At 42.0% G+C, this 24,575-nt stretch overlaps 1 protein-coding gene across 1 annotated transcript in view; it reads left to right on the top strand.

The window, feature by feature from the left end:
* SORCS2 (sortilin related VPS10 domain containing receptor 2) overlaps positions 1-24,575 on the top strand; it is a 513,810-nt gene that overhangs the window by 60,837 nt on the left and 428,398 nt on the right. The window lies entirely within an intron of this gene.

Genomic DNA, 24,575 nt, shown 5'->3' with positions numbered 1-24,575 from the left:
TTCTGCATGCAAAAAAATTATAAACACCTTTGAAAAAAAATGTTTCCATACAAGATGTGATATTTTAAGCATGCAAGCAAGTCAGTGAGGTGTTTTTATATAAGAAAAACGTCAGTAACTAAAAACAACCAATCACAGTGTGTTGTGATGGGAGGGCATCACTATGTGGTCTATTTATAACTAAGTGGCAGAGCCATGAATCTTTCTGAATGTTACTTCTGTGTGAATAGATGCAAGAATAAAATACTTAGATATACAGTAAACTCCACATTAAAAAAAACATTTTGTTTAAAATGTTATTAGTTACAAGGACATGTTTTAAATGACAGTGATTGTTTTACCGCCAATGAATGTTTGGGGAAAGTCAAATTCACTGCTTTATAATTATCCCCCAAAACTGTTTAAAAACTATCAGTTCTGGTTTCAGATTTTTATCAGTCAGACCACCAGAATCAACCAGCAACTGTTTCACATTGGCCATGGGGTGAGAGTCTGCACCAGGGGCTGTTCAGTGTCAGACACTGCACTGGCAGTGGGATTTACATTACTACGAGCCATTATCTCAGCCCAGGACATCGGTTCTTAATCTGGATAATGCCTAAATAAAGTTGGTGCCGTCTTTCTTGAGAAAAATCAGCCGATGAAGGCATTGCCAGAGGGAGTTCTATGAGCTCTGTGAGGTCCAATAAATACGTGTAAGTATTTTAACACACATTTTTAGAAAGCATCTACTTATAATAAATAAGAAATGTGTGATGCTAGATCCACTTTAAATTGATTCAGTCAATGGGAATACTATCTGACTACAAGCCCATTTAAATGACTGCTAATGGCCGGGAGGTCTAAGATATGGTGACAATAATGAGACAGCGTTAAGCGGTCAGACTCACGTCTCCAATCAGCACAGCAAAGGTGGAAGATCCGAATTACTCAGCAGACATCACCTGCTTTAAACCTTCCTGCTGTGTCTGGAAACGACGCCGCTACCTTACACCCAGTGTCTTATCTGTATGCGAAACGCGTGGCACAGAGGCATATTTACCAGTAAAGAGTTGCTTTCATGCATAATGCAATTATGTAAGTATGCTTTTACTGCAGACAGATAAGAAGTCCTTTTCCCCATTATAGATGCATGTTATTTATTTAAAATGAATGATGTATACTCAGACGCTTCAAGCAATAATCCCATTTAATGAAGAGATTTAGCAAGAGTTGGTCAGCTTGTTTTCCTTCTCTTTTAAAGGAGACATTGACCTTGTTTTCCTATCTTGCATTCACAGAACATCTGAAAGCATCACCTGCTTTTCTTTTTATTGTGTTCTTGGGTAAGATGGTTTCATTGGATCAGACTCTGGGCCTGGTGGGTTGATATGATCTATTCTTGCACATGCCTGTCCACAGCCAAGAAAAGGGAAGAAAAGGGAAGAAAATCAGCACTGACATTTTTAGCCCATTTTATTTTTGCATCAGGAATGGGCTGAGTTGGGTGGATCTAGGGTTATGGTAAAGCCACATTCCGGGATAATTTTGTCCCCTCTTCCTAACCTATACTGCACAGATTGCAAAATGCATTCACATACCTTAACTATTAATAAAAATGTATCTTATTTGTGTATCACTCGGCTGTAGACCCTCAAATCATCTCTGAATTGGTGCTGACACTGTCCTTCCTTCTGGAGGGTGGCTACTTTTGTTCCCCATGGTCCCTGTGTGTATTCTAAAGTAGTCACCGCTCCAAGCTCACCCCCATGATGGATTATAACTCCAATGCTAATTAGTAAACTAAACTGCGCTTTTGTAGTTACGGTACGGTGAGCTTAAATCGATGCCGTGATCGGGAGCTGTACGGGCTATTGTGAATAGCCGTACAGCACCCCTTCGGTTCTCCTGAACCGAAGGGGTCCTGGTGCCGAAGCTAGCCGAAGGATCGGCCGAAGCTACGGCCAGATCCTTCGGCAGCTTTGTGAATAGACCCCTAAATTTCTGTTAATAGTTCGGGTACATAAATACATTTCTAAGGTTTAACTCCTGAGTTTGGTGTCACTTTAAATCCCCCATCCTGGTCCTTTACTGTCATGGTTTCTTGGTGTGTAGGACCGCTAATTCAGTGCTGCAGGTGTATTGAGGACTGTTAGTCCCCCTACTGCCTCCTTGTGCTGATGTCACTCCTCTTCTGGTTCTTGAGTTGAGCCTGCAACTGGACAGCCTGTAATAAGTGCCCACGTCACACTGGACATGGACACCCGTAGAAGAATCCTCCAGAATGTAAACAAGGAAAGAGAAAAGACTTGGTACAGGAGGATCACATGACCACGACGACTTTAGCTAAGTGAAATGGAGATGAACTTTCATTTTGCATCAGGACCAGAAGAAGCATGATGTCAGAACTCCTTATTACCTGTTCCTGGGTCCGTTACTTTGGATCAGTGGTGCAGGCAAACAACTAGAATTTTCAGATGGAGAGATCAGCATTGGCACTTTACTTTAAAATCTCTTTTTTTATAGTCCATAGATCACCTGGCAGTCTATGGGTATGTGCTAGGTGTTCTAGTTCTCTTTCTGTGGGAAAGGCTGTTGCTGGTGTTAGTGGCAAGATGCATATTTTTCTATTTCTCAGGACTAAATATAGCCGCATACCATGCTGCTGACCATAGAAGGGTTATCCTGCCAGACAGGGAAAGATTTTCCTTCACTCTATTGCTAATAACCAGGGCACTGTCCTAATTATGAATGGAGCACTTGGCTAACTTGGGCAACTTGTATGGCATCATTCTCTTAGGCCCGGTTCACACCTGGGCGTTTTGTAGCACGTTCCTACGCTCTGCAAAACACTCAAACACCGAAATCCCATTATTTCCTATGGGTATGGTTCACACCTGGGCGTATAACAGGCCATATGAACGCGCTACAAAACGTCCTACGCTCAAAGAAGTACAGGAGCTTCTTTGGGGCATTTTTGTCGCACGTTTCCATTGGGATACAGCCAAGTAGCCATCGGAAACGTGCGTTTGTCGCTCGTCTTTTTTTACCACGAAACGCGCGACAAATGCGCATATTCAATACGACTAGGTGTGAACCCAGTGTCAGGGATACCGGCACAGGTGACCCCACACCTGCGCAGGTACCCACACAGGCAGACCAAACACTTATGACCACACCGGACAGGGCAGAATGTATTATATACAGTTTAATAAACAGCAAAACTAAACAACACCCAAAAGCAAACATAAATAAGTAACATCAACAAGACTACAAGCAGGTAATGGCAACAGGAGGAAAGGCAGGTAATGGCAACAAGAGGTATCTAGGACTGCAAATGGGTAACTGGGCTCGGGACACAAACAGGTGTACAGGACTGGTAACAGGACTCTGGACGGAAAGCAGGGTTCACCGGAACTGGGGACTCAGGGTTCAAGTTTCAGGAAACAGGAAATGATACTGAGCCATCATCCTGACTGCAGGGAGGGTTTAAATATCCTCCCAGGAAGCACCAGGTGATGGCTAAGTACTGGGAGCTGGGAAACCCCCGCAGGTGAGCACTGGAGCTGCAGGCCTCAGCTCCTGCGCCACCTAGAGGCGCTCTGGATCCTAATACCCAGCCTAAAGGTGGCCATACACTGTACAACCATCGCAAGACCGTAGTCTTGCGATGGTTGTAAAGGGATTAAAAAAACGTACGATCTGCCTATCTTGGACGGGCAGATCGCACTCTCGATCATCGCAAGCCACGCCCCCTGAGCGGCGGGCTTGCGATGACTGTAATGGGGGCGGGCTTACGCTCACTGCAAACAGGCAGTGTGCGCGTGCGCACACCGGCCCATTCGGCAGTTGTCGAACCAGCAGGCCACCAACTCGCCGAGAATCGTACGATTCCCGGCGGGTTTTCAAACATGCTGGTTCGATGGAAGACGTGCGACCGTACAGTAGAAACGGTCGCATGCCTTCCCTACACTGCGCGATTCTCGTACGATCGTGGGATTTCCGGTGATTCTCGTACGAGAATCGTGCAGTGTATGGGCACCTTAAGCGTGTCCACCAGAGGGTGTTTCCCAGCAGCCAGCAGTTCACAGCAATTAGTCTCCACCTGATACTGGCTGCTGGGAGGGTATTTAGCCTCTATGTCCCTTAGCATGGAAACCCTTTAATCCTGATCCTGTTACCATGAACCTGCTTCCTGTGACCCTCAAAATCCTGCTGCTATACCTGCTTCTCGTGTACTGGACTCCCATCCTGGTTGTATTTCTAATCTGTTTTACCTTCTGCTCTCTGTACACTCCCCCTACCACCCACCTAAAACTTGGCCCTGCTGTACCTGATTTCCTCACCCTCTTTTTGTATATAGCTTGTATACAGTTAGATGTTTTGCACTTTGTATATATGTCTGGCGTTGCATGTGTATATGTTGTTTTTCACCTGTATTGTGTTCCCAATAAGCCTTATTGCTCTTTTCACTTAATTTTGAGTCCTGTCCTCATTGCACAGTTCACATATCTGGTCATACTTGCTTTACAGTATACCAATACATGGTATTCTGACACTCCTGTTGTAAAAAGTTTACAGAGCTTCGTAGCTCAAGCTAAAATTACACACACAAGTACAGTATATGAGTCAGAGCAGTGATTCCTCCCCTTCCCTCCTCCTCCCTCCCCTTCCCTCCTCCTCCCTCCCCTTCCCTCCTCCTCCTCCCTCCCCTTCCCTCCTCCTCCCTCTCTTCTCAGTGTTCCATTTCAGCTTTTAATCACAGACAGGATATCTGAATGGTAACATTTTGTTCTTTCACTTTATAAAACCCATAGAACTCTGTAAATACATTTTGTCAAATGCTTATTTGTAACAAAATATTTCACTTATTTAAAAAAAATGAAATATATAAAAAAAATAACAAATCGTAAATTAAGAAAACCTATCAAAGCAAAAAAAAAACAAATAAAAATATGTGGCCCAAAACCATTATCTTTTCCCCTTCAAAGAGTCACAACCTATGTATGCAAAGAACATATACTATCACTGTCTGAAATTTTAAAGGATTCTAACTATAAATAGAGACAAGGTTTTAATTTCTGTGCACTAGTCACTTTAATTGTATTTCTTAAAGAAAAAAATGAATGATAAACTTGCGTTGTTTTTCCTTGATGACTCTATTTGAACAGTACAATTTAGAAATAGCTTATATGGCTTGTAAATTGTTAGGTTATCATGGCAGGAGGTGATAATGTGGAAATCAGGATGGAAATAACAGTTTGTGTTGCTGTCTTTGTAGCTCGATAAAAAGAAGCGTTTTCATCGCCAGCTCTGCGAGAAGCTCTGCGTTTCTTCAAAGCTCTCGCCAATGAATCTCAAATAGGATTGACTTGGCACTTTGTAGTTACATGTAAGCTTGCGCATCGTGTATGCGAGATTTTGTTACTATTTGTTGATCTCTCCTTTTGAATATCAAAATGTCGTATAGACCGATCATTCTCATGTTCAGCTGTAGTAAAAGACTGCAGTGTAGATCATAAGGGTAAAGATTCTATTAAAATGTGATTTCAAAGCTTTGTTTTCCTTGTTACTTTAAAGCTGAGCTGCAGGTAAACACCCAGATAGCAAGGATAACTTGCTACAAACTTGTGGCAGGGTGAAATTGTAATTTTGTTAACTTGCTGCACATATCCCTGGCAAGTTGTAGACTTGTAGAAAACTTGCAGCACAAGTTCTAGTTGACACTTTTTGGAATTTGTAGCAAATTTGCTTGGCAAGTCTACAGCAAGAGTCCTGCTGGTCTGGAGACTTGCAATGCAGACTTGCTGTAATTGTGCAACAAAATTGTGAAGCTCAGCAAGTCTGCAATAGTTTAGCAAGTCATTTTCAAACTTGCAGCTCAATTGCTTGCTATCTGGGCAGCTAGATACTGTTCAGCTAGTCTAGTGATCCAGATACCCCTGCCAGACAACACAGCTAGGACCTTATTCTCCACTACAGATACAGCACAACTTGTCAACTTCAGCAACAGTATCATGCCTCAGCTCAGTGTGCTCTCATTATATAGAATATGCCCCATAGTTGTTTGAGGCTTGCAGGCTGTCTGTAAATGATATGACTATGACTTTTGCAACACTGGGTTTAGACCAGACTCATATGAATGGACTGTGAACCCTTTTGCTGCTAGAGGCATTTTGGTATTTTTTGCACGCATGTTAAATGCACATTTTAAGCCTGAAGATTACTTAAAATCCCCAGAATTATACACTGCCTAGCCAAACATATTTACCACCTGGATTTCAGGCAGTGTTATAATCTGGGGTTGCTTCAGTTGGTCAGGTCTAGGTTCAGCAATGTTATGTCCCCAAAAAATGAGGTCAGCTGCCTACCTGAATATACTGAATGGTCAGGTTTTTCCATCAATTGATTTTTTCTCCCTGATTGCACACTGGGTATATTCCAAGATGAGAATGACAGGATTCATTGGGCTCCAATTGGGAAAGAGTGGCTGAAGGAGCATGGGACACCATTTTAACAAATGTATTGGCTATCACATAGTCCATACCTTAACCCCGTTGAGAATCTTTGGAATGTGCTGGAGAAGACTTTACGCAGTGGTCCGACTCTCCCATCATCACTACAAGATCTTGGTGATAAATTAATACAACTCTGGACAGAAATAAATGTGACATTGCATAGAAATATCAAAACGATGCCGCAGTGATTGCATGCCGGAATCAAAACTATAGGCGGCTCATCAAAATATTAGTGTATGTGACTTTTTTTTTTGACCATGCAGTGTATATTTCCTGAAATGAAAAAAAAAAGGCCTTGGCAGCGAAACGGTTAAAGCGTCGCCTATGGCCAATTTTAGGTATGGTAGTTTTTTTGCGATTTTTGTGGGTGCACGCAATTTTGAGGCTTGACATGTTTACTATCTATTTACCCAACATGACCCCATCTTTTATATTTTACCCAAAAATTGTGTAATATTAAAGGAGAACTATGAGATGAGTGATTTCCACTCACCTCATAGTTCTAGCCGACCTGTGACAATGAGACTGTCACAGGTCGGCTCAGTAGATCGGGAGGTGAGCGAACACATACCGGATTCGCTCACCTCTCGATCCTGTACGGCTCTCTGCCTGGCAGAACGGACGGGGGAGGGGGCGGGTACAGCTGGCTCTGCCTCTAGATAGGCAGAGCCAGCTGTCACTCACGCAGCTGGGCGGATCTCGACGTCGATGTCGGGATCCGCTCCGGCGTCTCAGTATACCGCGAGCTGTAGCTCGCGGTATACTGAGCTTAGGGTAACGGGAGGACGCTAGTTTGTGTCCTCCCGTTACCCTAAGGAGAACTATGGGGAAAAACACTGACCCCATAGTTCTCCTTTAAATATTTCGTACCATAGCACAGGGAAAACTAATTTTTTGGGTGATTTTTGTTTACATAATTAATTAAATAATATAAAACCCCAGTGGTGATTAAATGCCACCAAAAGAAAGCTCTATCTGTCCCAAAAAAAGTATATAAAATTAATTTCAATACAGCGTTGCATGACTTAATGGCCATTTACTGGGATTAATAGGCATGGGGTTAACAAAGTACACAAGGAGATGGGCAGTACCCTAAAGGATCATTTTGTTTAGTAGGGAGCAGTGATTTTAATAATGCTTAAAGAGCAACATTAAAAATGCAGAATACCTTTAAACAACATGCCTTAGGGATGACCTGAACCAGCCTGTGAAGCAGCACATCTGTATGATGTATACAACTTACTACAGCAAAGAAGCTGTAGATCTTGACCATTGGGTTGTAGTGCCACCTTAAGGCACAGAACACCCTTTGTGTTTTTGTGACACAACAAAGAATAGGGGGAAAGGAGGTTAAATAGCAGAAAAAGGCATTGTCGGATACCCCAACCCTGCCCCAGATTACAGTACAATCCTGACATAGGACTCTAACCCCTTTCTACTTGATTCAAAATCAAATACTGTTTGTCTGCACCAGTTTTGATAAATTCCCCTCTCTGTGTTCTCTCTGTTTCGCCTCATTCACTAAAATAAGTGAAAATTCACGTTGCAAAGTGAAAGTGCTCTACTTCTTTCTTAAATCAACCCTGTTGTGTAATTATTAGGGATGCACCGATACCGTGATTTTGGTACCGAGTACGAGCTAGACATGTGCGATTCGTTTCGTTACAAATCGAAATTCGTACGTATTTTCCTGAAATTCGTAGATTCGTAAGCATACGAAATCCGAATTGCAGTTTCCGAATTTATATCCGAAATACGAAATTCGTATACGTAATCCGTTAACGGAATTCGTATTTCGTTTTGGTTGACCAATCAGAGGTTCTCTTCTGCTGCTGAGTGCTGAGAGTTGCATTACAAATACAGGCAGGAAATACGAAATTCCGTTGACGTATTTTCGTTCTGTTACAAACATTCGTTATATATATTGAAGTTAAAAAGCAAAGTACATTTATATTGGAGTTGATGGTAGTTTTTTGTCTGAAATACGAAATTCGTATACGTAATCCGTTAACGGAATTCGTATTTCGTTTTGGTTGACCAATCAGAGGTTCTCTTCTGCTGCTGAGTGCTGAGAGTTGCATTACAAATACAGGCAGGAAATACGAAATTCCGTTGACGTATTTTCATTCCGTTACGAATATTTGTTATATTGAAGGTAAAAAGCAAAGTACATTTATATTGGAGTTGACGGTAGTTTTTTGTCTGAAATACGAAATTCGTATACGTAATCCGTTAACGGAATTCGTATTTCGTTTTGGTTGACCAATCAGAGGTTCTCTTCTGCTGCTGAGAGTTGCATTACAAATACAGGCAGGAAATACGAAATTCCGTTGACATATTTTCGTTCCATTACGAACATTCGTTATATTGAAGGTAAAAAGCAAAGTACATTTATATTGGAGTTGATGGTAGTTTTTTTTTAAGTCCGAAATACAAAATTCGGATACGGAATTCGTATTTCAGATAAAAAAACTACAAAACAACTACTAAAGTTACGAAAATGTGCCAAAACTAACGAAAATCCGTATTTCGTACGAATCCGAATTGAGTTTCGGATACGAATTACGGAATACGAAATAATGGATATTACGAAACGGAACGAAACGAATCAAATTTTTTGATGGCGCACAAGTCTAGTACGAGCTTCCCGATTAACAAGAAAGTCCCCTCTTACCTTGGTATGTCCAGCCTGTCACCCCCGGAGCCTCTCCAGCCAGAACATGGCCTTCCTCCAGTACCCAGCCGGAGCCGTCTGGCCAGCCAATCAGGAAGCCGGGCGCCATGTAATGACGCGACGCCCTGCTATCTGATTGGCCGGGAGGCCGGCTCCATGCATGAAGCCAGCTTCCCGGCCAATCAGAATGCCGGGCGCTTCGGCATTACACGGCGCCCGGCTTCCTAATTGGCCAGCTTCCCGACCAATCAGGAAGCCGGGCAGCGTGTAATGACGCGCTGCCCGGCTTCCTGATTGGGCGGGAAGCTGGGGACATGGGACACATTGCACAGTCACCAGGTCTATTGAGGTATTTGGTACATAGTGTGATGTGTGGTCCTGCAATGCTGATTTATGGGTTTTGAGATTTAATTAGGCTTGCTACCTTTTTGGGGTAAAACTAGCGGGTGGATTAAGTTATTTATCAATAAATACAACTGGGAAAAAGTTTCAATTTTTCTGACTAGATGGCAAGTCTAAATTTAATACACCAGTATCTCTGAAACCTATTTTAAGATGTTTAGTTGCATGTCTCACCCTCAATATGATAATAAAATGCTGATAAAATGTGGGAAAGGAAAAAAACACATTGATCATACTTTTGATATATTTGATTAATACACACACTTTTCCTAGTGGGATGGAGCCATATAAAAGAATAATTTGCACTATCCAAAAAGTTGGAAAAAGGTGACCGTCTGCCCCAGGATTTGTCAGGGCCGATGATGATGATCTGTCCATAATGAAGGCTCTGGGCGCCCCCCATCTGGGGTGAGGAAGTCTCGACTGCTATAAGCATGGGCTGGCTAAGTGGGGTATCCAGGCATTGGATTATGATGTTGTTCGATTGGAACTCACACACCCGGCAGTTTTGACCTTGCCAGCAAGTAAGGTCACCTGTGACGGTCTATGCCCTTAAGTTGATATCTGATTTAGTTTAATGCCAAGGTTGCAGGTGCACACAGTACAACTATGACTAGCACCAGTTACATTTATCTATATAGATCAGGTGCTCACAGTAAACCTTTGACTGGCACCAGTTACGTGTACGTTTATAGATTTTGTTTGTGGTAATTTTTCACTAGAGATGTGGCCTTGCCCTTTCAACTCAATTTTTTGGTGTCCACGTCATCTGTTGCAAGGCTACATCTGTGTGATGTCATTATTAGCCCTGTGCTTCTATGCAGTCATGCTTTTGCTTCAATGTGTGCAGTATCTGAGGAAAGAGAACAAATTTTATTTGTGGCTTTAATAAAAAAAAAGAATTGTGCTTATCCAACAAAACATCTTCTCACTTGTTTTACCAGCTAATAAAAACAATCAATGTTACTCAAATTGTAGAAGATACAATGCTAGAGGTGCAATTGGGTCTTTGTTAAATGTAGCCTTTTGTCTACTTTAGCTCCTTCCATATATGTGGCAGCACAGTGGGTGGGGCTAAAGGCTGAGCTGCCACATATTCAACTGTCTATGCTGTTCTGGTCGCTTCCAGCACAATGGTCGAGCTGTCAATGACAGCTTCTGGTCACTTAACAATTATTTGACCACTGTAACATCCAATCACATGATCAAGAAGCTTGTCTGAGACTTCTGACGTTCAAAATCCTAGGAGCTGGCGGTAAGGGGTTAAGATAGGTTGACCTACACCAGGGGGTGCTCATTAAACTAGGCTGCTCGCTTTTAGCATTTTTGTCCTTTACAAACATTAGTCAAAACATTTTCATGAGCTACAAAATGCAGATTTTCATTGTTTGCCGGCCACAAAACATTTAAGGGAAAAGATAATCGTTGCTGACGTTTGTTTTCATAGAGGGAACAGGAGCTCGAAGAGTAACAGATTGAGCGGGTGACTGTGGCAAGTTCAAAGAAAGCGCATGCATTAATTTTTCATTATCGTTTGCCCATAATAATTTTATGAACCTTCTGCTAACTTTTATTTACTGTTCAAGCTTCTTTTTTTGTTTTGTAGATTGTGATATTTTAATACAAAATGGACAATGTGCAATCTGCTGGTTTTGTCATTTGTTTGCTAAAAGAGCGAGTGCTTATAGGCTTATTAAATGTCTTATTATATAACAATGGTAGTAATTAGGTACCTGGTACATGCAAATGGGCACAGCAAGACAGGAAGGTCAACCTTCTGGGTGCGAGATGACTCCATTACAATGAGTCGGCAATAAATGAGATGTATAATAGAAACTGGGATTTCTTGCCAATTTTAAGCCAATAGGCTTAATAGAGGGGGAAGCTGAGCCACTTAGAGGGTCACACAGCCAGGACACGACTATAGGAGCTGCCATGGATGAATAGTTATTTGCGGTGTGGGCTTTGGGACTTGTTTTACTGCTCATTAATCAATACATTTACTTACCTTTAGCTCCACTCCCCCAGAGCTCTGGAAACATGGGGTGTGCCATGTGCTCCACCATAAAAAATAAAAAGTACTGTGATTGTCACTAAGCAGCAGCAGGTATCATTTGAGTGCTGGGAAATTGTGACAAGGGTAACTAAGGGCACCAGAGGAAGCCTAACTTAGCGTGCAGGACTGGGATCGGGATTCTTTTTACAAACAGGGTATCTATGGTCAAAAACTACAAATAAATCTGTATTTCTATATAGAATTTCCATAAGTTCAATCCCACTTCTAACAACCATATCCATCTAGAAACTTACTTATTAAAAATGCCCATAGGATGCAGGGGCGTATCTATCACGAGGCAAACTAGGCGTTTGCCTTGGGCGGCATTTTCCATGGGGGCGGCCCCCAGGCAGAGGGTGAGCAGAGGGGACAGTGAGCGGGTAAAGGTGCGATCAATGTTTGTGTGCTTATCTGCTCAGATGTCTCCGCAAGACGCTCTGTTCATGTCTCACGGTCTGATGAGGAAGCCGCAGCCGTTCACAGTGAATGAATGCAGCTTCCTCATCAGACCCTGAGACATGTGTAGTTCACTGTCAGCACGGGACTTTACCTTCTTGTCCCGGTCTTCCTGTCTTGCCTCCTCTGTATGTTGCACCCCCTTCCCCTCTGGTGCCTCAGCCCAAACGGAATGCTTCCTCCATCTCCCCAGGGGACCGTCCACCGGGCTGCCTGACGGCTTGGAGAACTGTAATGATAACAGCCGGGCACACGCAATACATCACACACCCGTCAGCCAGGTAAAAGGGCAGAGGTCAAATACAATGGTGCCACACTGAACGTAATCTTATCTGTTTGAAGCTTCACGGTCACCGACAGGCAGAGACGCTGAGGGCTTCTGCTGCAGTTGCTTGTTTGATGTGGATTTTAACTGACTTATGTGAGTAAGATTTTAAATAAAGGTGATTTAGTGTTGTATCAGTGTACACTATGGGCTGCCCATTTGTTTTGTATATGAGCATTGGAGTTGGAGTGGGATGCATTTCTAAAAAAGGAAGCCATTGGAGGATCATTATAGGAGGAAGCCATTGGAGGAGCATTCCCGCCTACCACAAAGGGATATGCGCTGTATGACCTTGTTATAGGGTCTACATCATTTCAGTACAGCGCTGCATGACGGAATAAATGTCAGTCAAAGTACCGCAGCGCTGAATACTGAAAAATGGCCTGGATGGGAAGGGGGTTTAACACCGCGGATGTCAACTGGTTAAGGTTTATTGGCGTAAAGTGTCATACACAAAATAATTTTGTGGGGCAGAGATAAGTGTGCAATAGGAGGAGGAGGAGTGATGTGGGGTGCCCAAGTTTAGTCTTGCCTAGGGCAGCACAAAACCAAAATACACTACTGATAGGATGTTCTTCTTCAATGCACTGACACCATTTCCCTCAGCCCTGTGGATATACCTGCCTAGTGAACTACAACTCAGCATGTAAACAAGGTAACATTAACATTGCTTGCTGCAAGCATGATGGGATATGTAGTCGTGAGAAACTGAGATTGCATCACATCAAGCCGCAGGGAAAGAGATGCAAAGCACACTGGGAATCCAGGAAGTTGGTGAAAGTGATGGGCAGACAGAAGGCAGCACTCACTACATAAAAGGGATTTTTCCAAGTAAGATCAGAAACTACTCTACTATGTATTCCTATTACAATGCTGATGTTATAACAGGAGAAGATATGCTGGGACTTTACAACTTCTTTAAGTAATGTAATTAAATATGTCCTCTGAACTACAAGTCCAAGCATGCCATCATTGTCCCTGTACACCCCCCCACACACACATATCACCCTGGGGACGGCAATATCTGGTTGTTGTACAGGGGCAATGATATGCAGGGGCTAGCTGATATGTTATAAAGCTGTATTCTACCTGAAATTACTACAATGCCATTATAGAACTAAGAATAGAACATACAATACAACTGGCGCCCCCCGCCATCTATGTGCCCGGGGCAAACGCACCCCCCGCCCCCCCCCGGTTGTTACGCCACTGCCTCCTAGCCTTCCAACAAAAAGTACAGAAATTCAGATCTCAATGGACTTGCATTAAATGTGATGACATCAGTGGTCCTTAGACAGCTGGAGCTCGGGGGAGAAGAGGCTGGGGGGCACTGGTCTAGCAGTCCAGCGGGACTCACGTCTAAAGTAAGTCAATGGACCTGCATTAAATGTGATGACATCAGCGGTCCTTAGACAGCTGGAGCTCGGGGGAGAAGAGGCTGGGGGCACTGGTCTAGCAGTCCAGCAGGACTCGCATCTTCATATCTAAAGTAAGGCAATGGACCTGCATTAAATGTGATGACGTCTGCGGTCCTTAGACAGCCGGAGCTTGGGGAATAGAGGCTTGGGGGACCGGTCTAGCAGTCCAGCGGGACTCACGTCTTCACATCTAAAGTAAGTCAATGGACCTGCATTAAATATGATGACGTCAGCGATCCTTAGATAGCCAAAGCTTGGGGGAGAAGAGGCTGCGCGGACAGGTCTAGCAGCCCAGCGTGACCGATGATCAGGTGAGTAAATCTGCTTTAATTGAGCCCCCTAGACACAATTAACACTTAACCCTTGCAGTGCAGGGGTAACTCCACTGCAAGGATAAGTTTGTGATTTTTGCCGGACTTTTTCTGCAAATGCCCAGTCCTGCGCTAGCAAAAGCCCATTTTCTCTCACATGATCGGGTAACTAACGTTCACTTTGTCATTGCAGTATATTGCTTTTAATTACATTGTTTTTTGTTTTCTAATAAATCTAATGATTATCTACCTCGTTTGCTTTTGAAAGAATTTTGACATCTGTCTGTGAAATTATTATTTTTATTATAAGAGATATGGAAATGAAAGTAAAGCCAATTTTACATGATTATTTTTCATTTTTTCCCTGTAGCTCTATGGCAGTTCGGCTTTCTAATTATAGAGCTTCAAAACAGTGTCGTGCGAGCTAGACGGCAAATATCCACCCATACTTGTCTATCAAATGAGATGAGTTTTGACAATTCACACTGGAGGAGAAGCAGTTGATTTGAATTTTGTCTTTAAAGAAGAACTCCGGGAATTTGAAAAACTTTACCTTATAGTGGGGCTACTCCCACACTGCAAGGGTTAAGTGCTTGTCTTGCCTAGGGGAGTCAATTAAAGCAGATTTACTTACCCGATCATCAGTCTTGCTGGCTCTTTCTGAGCTGGTAGACTGGTCCCCACAGCTTCTTCACCCTTGGGCTCCGGCGGTCTGAGGGCCACTTTTGTCATCACATCTCATGCAAGTCCATTGACCTGTATTAGATGTGAGAACGCTGTGGGACATTCCACAGCCAGAGAGTTGAGCGCTGACAGAGGATACCGAAGTAAACCTGCTTTATTTGAGACAAAATGAGCACTTAACCCTTGCAGTGCACTGTAAAGGAAAGCTTTTTTTTTATTTTCCTGTAGTTCTTCTTTAATTAATACTAACAAATTGACTGAACAGTGAATGGACCAATACCCTCTACCTTCCATGATGTGAAAATTCTTCCAGAAAGCCTTTAATCTTCTTAAACTGTATTTTTGTTCCATAATTTCTCCCAATTTCCATAGTATTAGCATGTTAAAAAAAGTGTCACCTTCCTGTTAAGGAAAAATACATTCATACACAGAGCTCTCAATCTGTCTGGAACTGGCACAACTGTCAGATATCATCCTTCAAGGATTCACGAGGTTTAGTGATTGCTTTCTTTTCTTTTTTTAAGTATGTTGGATAGAAGAAAATAAGTCAACCGGCAATTCAATTATAGTCTTATTAAACCGGACATATCTGTAACTACAAGTTTGCATGAATAAATTCCTGACAATATACTGCAACTTACTGACCTCGCCAGAATCAATTATAGCTTATTCTTTTGCTCATACAGCTACCTTTAGCGCTTTGTTTCTTTTGAATATACTGCAACACTATAATTAAAAAAAACAAAATCTTTTATCGTTAAGAAGCAGTTCCTGAGCTCATTCATGTGACTCCCTGTCTCACACTGATCACACAGACCGTCCGTTCTCTGATCTGCTCCACGCTCTTCATCCTGAATTAATTGCCGTGCTGATAAAATGGTCCCCTGTCTCCCCGGGCTCTTGGAGGTGTCCAGGACCTGGTGGTGCACTGGTAACACTCCCTGGCGGGTGCCACCTGGGTGCAGTCTGCACCCCCGGCACACCCCCAGTGACGCCATTTAGGTCGAGTTTACAGCTAGGCGGCAATGGTTTTGTGCGTTTATGCACATTGTGCACATTTTGATGCACGTTTATAAACGTGCACATGAAGACGCACGTTTTGACTGGCAGCTTATGAAACATTGCGAGGAATGGACAAACGCGCGCTTAAATGAGCAAAAACATGTACAAAAATATGCAACGTGCTTCTTCCGCATGTTTTCAGACATTTCCATTGAAGTCTATAGGGCAAAATTGTGCTTTTAACTGCCCAAACCTTTTTGGGCATTTGGCGTTTTTCTGATCAGGTGTGAAAAGGGGCCATTGAAAATCATGGGATTGCTTGTGTTGGGCATCTAAAACTGCTCAAAAACACCTAGGTGTGAACCAGGCCTTAGAGTGCTGTCATTAGTTTCCGAAGGCAGGATAGCATTTTCACAGTCTCAGTGATCACAGTCTCAGTGATCACACAGACTTTACAGTACATTGTAACTTTGTGACATGTCATTAGGTGAGCGACAGCAGCAGGGAGCTGATTTGTTAAGGCTGTATGCACAAGGGCCGTCTGTGTTAAACACAGGAGAAGTTATCTGGGAAGTATAAACAATTTTGATGCCTCTCGGATCACCCAGATCCTGAGTTTAGATGTTCCTGGGTTTAGCCACATTTAGGCGCATTTAGCTGTATAAAACCAGGCTAAAGGGTCCAGGGGACCTTGTTTGTGTAAATACAACTAGACTGAATGCACTTAAACACTCCTAAACGTCTAGGTGTGCATTCAACCATAGTAAATATTTAAATGCTTTCAGGTTCATTTAGAAATAAGCTCCAAAGCACACCTGTACTCATGTATTATCATTGCCATGTGCACAAGGCCTTAGACAAAACATACAGGTAGCTGCACAGACACCAGGAATAAGGTGATTATTCTCTCTCTAAAACAGCATTTTAGGCCAAGAAATTGATGCTGACTCTGCATGATGCCTGGTGAAAAATATGGTGCCGGACTTTTGGAGAGTAAGGTAGATGAAGGTATTGTCAGGGAGAGCACTGTGAAGACTGAGATGTGAGGAAGGAAGAGCCTGTGCTCCCTGTCAACCAATCAGGGTTCAGAAACTCGGCATCGGAGAACAGTTTACTTAAAGCAAACCAATGCTTTGCCTGTTTAGATGAAAGCAATAGGTTTCTTTTACAAAATTACAAACACTCTAATAACTCAAAATATACATGAAAAAATATTGTATACTTCCCAATAGGGAAAAAGTAGAGCCGGCTTTTCTATTAGAACCTGTCAATGGTATAAGTCTGTTTTTAACTATCTTAACTTTATTGCAATATTTTAACTGTTTCATCTTGCTCCAGCCATTCCCTGGGCCATATCCTGGATCCTGTGCTCATATTTCTTATAAAAGGTGCTTTATTGCTGTATTATGAACTAGGAAGGGTTCCACTGGTGCTTTGCTAATTCACTTTCTGTAGGAAAAAAGTGACATCCTCCTTATTGACTCCAAGACATTTTGCCAAAAAAGTGAAAGTTCACAGAATTGTCCTGATGTTTATAAAAATGTATGTGAAGCAAAATCTCTGAATTTCACACATCCATAAAGATTATCTTTAACCTACAGACAAAATTACTATGCAGATGGGAACACCATACAATCTCCACTTTTGCCATTGCCGCTATTTCAAATGTGAGAGTTCCTTAAAGCAAAGACCACCCAAAACCTATCTTTAGGGTCAATTTATACCCAATTTGCCCTGCGAATATCTGTGAGCATTTGTTTTGGAGATGAATATTGCCAAAACGATTGTTAATAAAAAAAAATTCCAGTTTGCATGTATTGTGATCTAATACTACATATGGACACTAGATGGAGCTGAGGAAGATAGAAAATAAATACTTATTTACATCTAGTATCCAAAATGTAGTAATACATTTAAACTGAAATAAAATATATTAAAAACATTCATCTTCAACATTATTTATCCAAACCAAACATTCACAGATATTGTATATTCGCAGGGTGAAGGGCCCTGAAAAAATTAATCCTAAGTTTAGTGGGGTAGCAATCCCCAAAAAGGCTTTACTACAGTCTTTGACAATGTGGAAAAAAATATTTTAGTTGTTCTGCTCTTGCGGTGAAAGACAAAACCTTTGCTTGAGTTGAATTTTCTGATTCTCCCGTTTAGAATGAATTTATTGTATATCACTTTAGAGAATCCACTATGGCAGTTGGAACAATATAATGCTGGTGTCACAGGCTCACTAATGCCACAGTGGAATAAAAAACATTTTGGAAAAAGCAACCAAGATGTTCAATTCAATATGTACATATGCAAGTGCCTGAGTAAGACTGAGCAGATATAGCCAGTGTTGTAGCAGTATACATTAGCCCTTATTTTTATGATTACACATTAAACATGGACATTGCTAAGGCTGTGCCAACTTCATCTTTTTTAACAGGACCAGAACTGGAGGATGAAATCTTCTCGCTATGGTTACAATGTAGACTGGGCAGGTGATCAAACCCTGCCTCATTTCAGTAAAAATTCTCTTGCGCGTCCTCTTGCGTCACTTTTATGTGATGCAAGAGAACGCGCAATGCTGCACACGATCCCGCATCACATGTTGCAATGTCAGGTGTGATGCGGTGCCATTATTTCCTAATGGCACCTCAAAGCACCTACCCATCACCTGTACGTTGTGTCGCACCACATTGCATGGTAACCTATTACAATGTGATGTGGTTTGGTGGGATTTTTAAAAAAACATGCAAACTCTTCTTTCTCTTCGATTTAGCTTTGGTCGAATTACAGGGCTGCCCTACCGCAGTGCCCCAAAAGCGCACCCAGCAGCACCTCCTTGATGTCGCATTACATTGGTGTGAACGAGGGCTTACAGTAAATATCAGTAAACCTCTCAATCAAATGAAAACTGGCCAGAAATGCATAGAAAGTAAAAACTACCTTGCTGATCATGATAGTTTGACAAACTGATTCAGAGTTCACCAATAATAAAAACACTTTAGGTTATTGACACAAGTGGATTTTCGAAGGTTTGCAAGGTGAAGCAAGATATATTGACTTAAAATGACACTAAACTCAGGAGGTACTCAGAAATGCATTCAAGTACCTCAACTGTTAACATAAATGTATCCTATTTGTATAGCACTCCACTGTAGATCTTCAAATCATCTTTGTATTTGTGCTGACACTGTCCTTCCTTCTGGAGGGGGGGCTACTTTTGTTCCCCATGGTCCCTGTGTGTGTTCTGAAGTAGTCACCGCTCCAAGTTCACTCCAGTGATGGACTACAATCTCATGTTTAGTTTACTAATTTGTAGTGAGATTGTAGCCCATCACGGGAGTGAGCTTGGAGAAGTGTCTACTTTAGAACACACACAGGGACCATGGGGAATAAAAGTAGCCACCCTCCAGAAGGAAGGACAGTGTCAGCACCAGTTCAGAGATGATTGGAGGATCTACAGCCAAGTGATACACAAATAAGATACATTTTTGTTAAGGCACTTGAATGCATTTTTAAGATTTAACTCCTGAGTTTAGTGTCACATTAACAAAGGTTTACTTTAAATGTAAAGTTGTTATGTTGTCTTCTTTACTACTTCTGATCATCTTTTTCTCCATTTAAAGCTCATATTTTAGATTCAGTGCTTCTTCGATCCACAATGCAGCACTCACGCCTTATGTAACGCTTTCCCTCCATGCAATAAGTAAACATTTTCCCTGTAATGATGATTGAACATGGAGCAAACACCTGCTGTTTTTGGCTGCTCTATAAATTAGCAATGTGTACTTCTGTCTTTATGTCACTATTGAAATAATAGAGATCTCAGGCGCTCCTGTGAGGTGAATTCAAACAAGTGCTTGTTCTATTTTAAGAGCTGTAGACTGCTTAGTAAGAGGGGACAAGCTGTGATTTAGTTTTCCTCTGGCCCACCTCCCAATTATCCTGTAGGAGAAAAAGTAACAGGACAGTTAAGTCAAATTAAATGAAATTCATGGTTGAGAAAGTTTTTTTTTTTTTAAACGGAAAAACTAGGCAGAGTGAATTCAATAAACGTTGGTAGGGTATTCAGGTGACAAAAAGGCCATAGTAAGATCTTCCATAGCCTAGCCCTTAGAACCGTCATAGTATAAACCATCCCTTGTCAACCATGGTGCCGTCATGGCTTTCCATGCGTCAGGCAGACTGATCGCCAGCATCATGAAAACAAATGGTGCTAACACAGGGAGGGTGGGATCCATTCAGAAAAGGATGGAAGCTCGCCTCCATGCAGACTTACTCAACCTCCAGCCCGCTGCCGTGCTGCTGCAGGCACGACTCTGATGTGAAGGGGGCTCCTGATATGAAGGGGGGATCTGATGTAATGGGGGACCCTGGTGTGAAGGGGGAACTCAGATGTGAAGAAGGACTTCTGATGTTAAGAGGGCTCCTGATGTGAAAGGGGGCTTCTCATGGGGTCAACAAAACTCCCCCTTCATCAGGGTTTGGAAAAATGGAATGGGGACTTGAATGAACTCAGGAAACTATTACCAAATGATTTATATTTAATGAAAAACTTCCTTTAGGATTGGAATTCTAACAATGTATTCAGCAGCAATTCAATAAGCATTGATATCTCAGTGCATCTAAAAATATTTTTTTCTTTGAACCTTTATGCTAGGGTGTCCCAAAGTCTGCACTGTCTCAGAACTTACATACAGGGTAGCCCAGTGGATGACAACGCTCACTAGAGATGGAGAGGGCACATGTAAGTTTATCTCATGACCCAGAAGAGACTTCTTCTTTGGACCTCATGACCCCCGTCATGATTGCATAGGCCTTTTTAAAAGGAGAATCATTAGCCATCTTCTGATGGGAAATAAGAAGCACATGGACAGCTAAGTGCCTACATGCAGGGCCAAAGCTAGGGGGGCATGTGCCCCGAGTGCTGCTTTAGGAGGGCCGCCACTGGGTGTGTGGATGGAGAATTTCTCCCTTGGTGGAGGGGGGGGGGGGGGGGGGAGCCTGGCGGTTGCGCTCGCGGGGACTGTGTACTGGGGGGGGGGGGGGGGGGCAACTCTGAGCCTTTGCCCCAGGTGACAGAATGTCTAGCTTCCCCATTGCCTACATGAGACTGAACAGAGACAACCAGCATTGTAGCAGTCTATGTGAGCTGTCATTTTTAGAAGTACAGCTTTTACTTTGACTTTACAAAGGTTCTAATAATGATGATGCTCACAGTCATTTTGGGAAATACGGCCACAGCTAATTTGATTTACATGCTTTTCCATATAACAACTTTGTATCTGGAAACAGGTCCAGGTTCTTCACTGATAACTGTTTCCATGGTGCCTTTGAAACAACTCGCGTCTTGCAAAACTTTTTCTGTCAGGCTGTCACGTCAGTCAGAAAGTACTGTATAGCTGACAAGCAGATGAGTCTAATCTCGATGGAGCAGAGTCTAATCTCGATGGAGGCAGTTGTTAGAGGAACATAAATTCTCATCACTCAGAAACGCTTGTTTTTAATGAAGAGAACCTGTTCATAAATCAAAGTGTCAAAAAAATTAGCAGGCCCTATTTATTTTTACAAGCATTTTTATAGTGCCAACAATTTATACTGTGCCTTTGTTCCGTACATTCCAGGCCTCAAGGAGCTTACAGTCCAAGGTCTCTACCAAACACACATTCTAGAGCCAGTTTAGACAGGAACCAATTAATGTACCATTATGTCTTTGGAGTGCAGAAACCCCGTGGAAGCACAGGGAGAACATGCAAACTCCTTGAATATAGTGTTTGCCATCCTAAGACCTCAGTGCTGCTATGCACTAAGACCCAGTGGTGCTAACCACTAAGTCACTGTGCTGCCCCCAGCTAGCATGCATGTTTCTGCAGAATCAGTGTAGTCCAGTGTAATCTAAAGACTCCAAATTTAGATATGCAAATACCAACTTTCTCTAAATTCTACTTGCATAAGACTAGCCATGTCCTTCTGCACTCCATATGACAATTTCCAAGCTGCTCTTAGCTCATTCTAGCACCAGCTATGCACTGAGGGGTTGGGGCTGGTGGATTTACCTAATGTCTAATACCACGATGTAAAGCACCAGCAGGAACTACTAGTAGCATTGGAATACAATGATGCCTGTTCAAAAGGGGTTATCATATACGCCTGAGGATGTTGGTTCTTGACATTTGATTTACCCACAGATTTTATTTAAAGTTCAGCAATTAGTGGACACTTCAGTCCCTCAGTTTACCCCAAAAAAGGTCAACTCACTATCCCTACAAAACTACTAATGAGATATGATCAATTAGTGTGCAATTAAAATGGGCAGTTTGACAGACAATCATTGTGAGGAACAGTGAAGCACACATATAGGCCACCCAAAAGAAAGAGCAGTATGTTCATGTAATTAATATACAGGGATAAATTCTACTATACTTTGAAAAAAGTTTTACATTCACAGTTCAGCCAAAATTAAAAATTAAACCATAAATAAAAAACACAGGCCATCTATCCAGAGCTTCTGTCTCATGTCTATATGTAAAAAAAATATACACCTTGAAAATAAAATGACTACAGATTGCCTTTAATAGGTTATATTATTTTTCTGTATAATACAGTGGACTGGTAATTAATAAAAGATCCTTCACTCACCTTCCTGAAACAAATTCTTAGCCGCAAAAAGTGCTGCTTTAGTATCCCATACTATGCATTTATGTGACCAACAGCCAAGGTATTTGTAAAAATGAAGGATCAGATTGGCTCAGAGTTTTTCAGTGGGGTCTACAAGTGCCCAATGTCTCTGGCAAAATAATATTTTATGTATTTGTTTATGAGTAGTGATGATCCTTGCCTGGGGGAACCCTGAGTTCACCCAAACCCACTCAAAACTGTGACCGACACCTCCCTCCTCCCAGCCCAATCAGTTGGGGCAGGTGAATTCCCCACCACTGGCCTTGTTCTTTACCGGATACACTTAACAACGGGACAAGGAATGTCCCCGCTGCAACTTCCGCCATGATTGGGTGGGTGGGGGAATGTCTGTCATGGTTTTTAGTGGGCTTGAGTGAACTGGGTTCACACCAAGCCCAGGGTTATCACTGCTTATAAGCTGAAGTTGTCATTGTTAATGCCTCCTTCTTAAAAACACTTCCTGACTGGAGGTCATAGTATCAATCATCAGTACTTTCAATGCAACTGATCTCGAGCAAGCATGCAGAATGTCTGACTTCATTGGGTGCATACTTGTTCTAGACCCAGAACCAGTATGCAATCTGCTGACTTAGTTTTCAAAAAAGCATTCAGCAATTTAATTTAAGGGAGTAGGGTCGGCAGGAAGCTTCTCTTTACATCGGGGGTAACTTCCCCCTCATCAATATTTTTGTCTTTCTTTTTAAAGCTACTATGAAGCAGCAACTGTGAAATACCAAGGGTCTCATCTATACCACTGTCAATGGCTTTCTGCCATTATGCTAATTAAATATAAACACACAATCTGTTTGAGAAACCCTGTTAGAAGGAGCAGGTGTTCCATACTTTGTCAGTAAATGGATTCCCAGAGGTACAAAACTTGTTGCATACATTACCTGGCACTTGATAATGTTTCAATTAATGTTAGACAAAATATTCAGAACATTTGCAGACTGTAAGATTAAAGACAGAGGTCCTTGCAAACCTATAAGGGAAACCTTCAGGATAAGTTCTTTATAGATCGGCAGAACTCTTGAAGAGTGTGTGATACATGAAACGTAATATGTTTTGGCTGATATTTTCTTTTGCTTTATGTTTTTCTTCCAATTCTTTGCAAGTAACCTGAATCTTGAACAAATCCATTTGTAGTCCGCAGGGACGGTGAACTTCTGGTGCTTCAGCTTTTTACTCACATGTGTCTGTTGTTGGGTATTGACATCTGCGTCACTGACCTTCCTCTGAACTCTTTTAGAAGTCTTTATCAAGATGGCTGTGTTCTGTTCAGTATACAGTGCAAGCTTTGATTCAATTTTATAGTTGATTGTGCAGTGATGAAGAATAAATGGGACAGTCCTTTTTAAATAATAAAAAAGTTTCGCACTGGGAAAGCAGCTTTGTCTTACGACCAAGGATATGTATAGATGAGACAGGACAAGTCCTGTCCACTTACATTGCTTAAACTCATGTGCACATGAAAGCCATGTTGCTCAATGAACCCTAAAAGCAGGTTAATAGAAGGTCCGTTGCAGTGGCACTAAGAACAACAATGAATGTTCCAGATTATTTAACTGCTCAATGGTCTTTTTTTTTTCTTCAGCTGTCACATAAATATGCATACACATTAAATATGTATCTTCCTCCATGTGACACAAGTATTTGCCTTCTGCATTTCCCACATGGCACACTTCTCTCCCATATGTCTTTTAATTATCAAACAGTACTGCCAGTTGTTTGGTCTCCTAATGGAAAGCAGTAATTGGCCAAGCTATAGACATTCAAGTATCCCTACATTCTGAGAAATGTAAAAACATATACTAAATGACCTCTGTCGCTGCAGGTATAGTGACGCAATACATCCTCAAAGTTCACAAAAGGAGAAATTAAGTAATTTAAGTCCCTCTCTTAGTAGCTTAGCTCACCCTTCTCCCTTCCCAGAACTCTTTCTTTGTGATAACATTAGCGATTAGAAGTCTAGAAGGTTGGAGGGACACAGACAAAAACACATTTTTAGTTGGGTGGGGAAGAGTTAGAACTTCCGATGTTTATAAACAGACTGTGTTCAAATCTAGTTTAAG

Source organism: Nanorana parkeri, unplaced genomic scaffold (genome assembly GCF_000935625.1).
Source record: "Nanorana parkeri isolate BGI_ZX_2015 unplaced genomic scaffold, ASM93562v1 scaffold180, whole genome shotgun sequence".
Lineage (NCBI taxonomy): Eukaryota > Metazoa > Chordata > Amphibia > Anura > Dicroglossidae > Nanorana > Nanorana parkeri.
The sequence above is the reverse complement of the archived record's forward strand: the minus strand, read 5'-3'. Positions and strand labels throughout refer to the sequence as shown.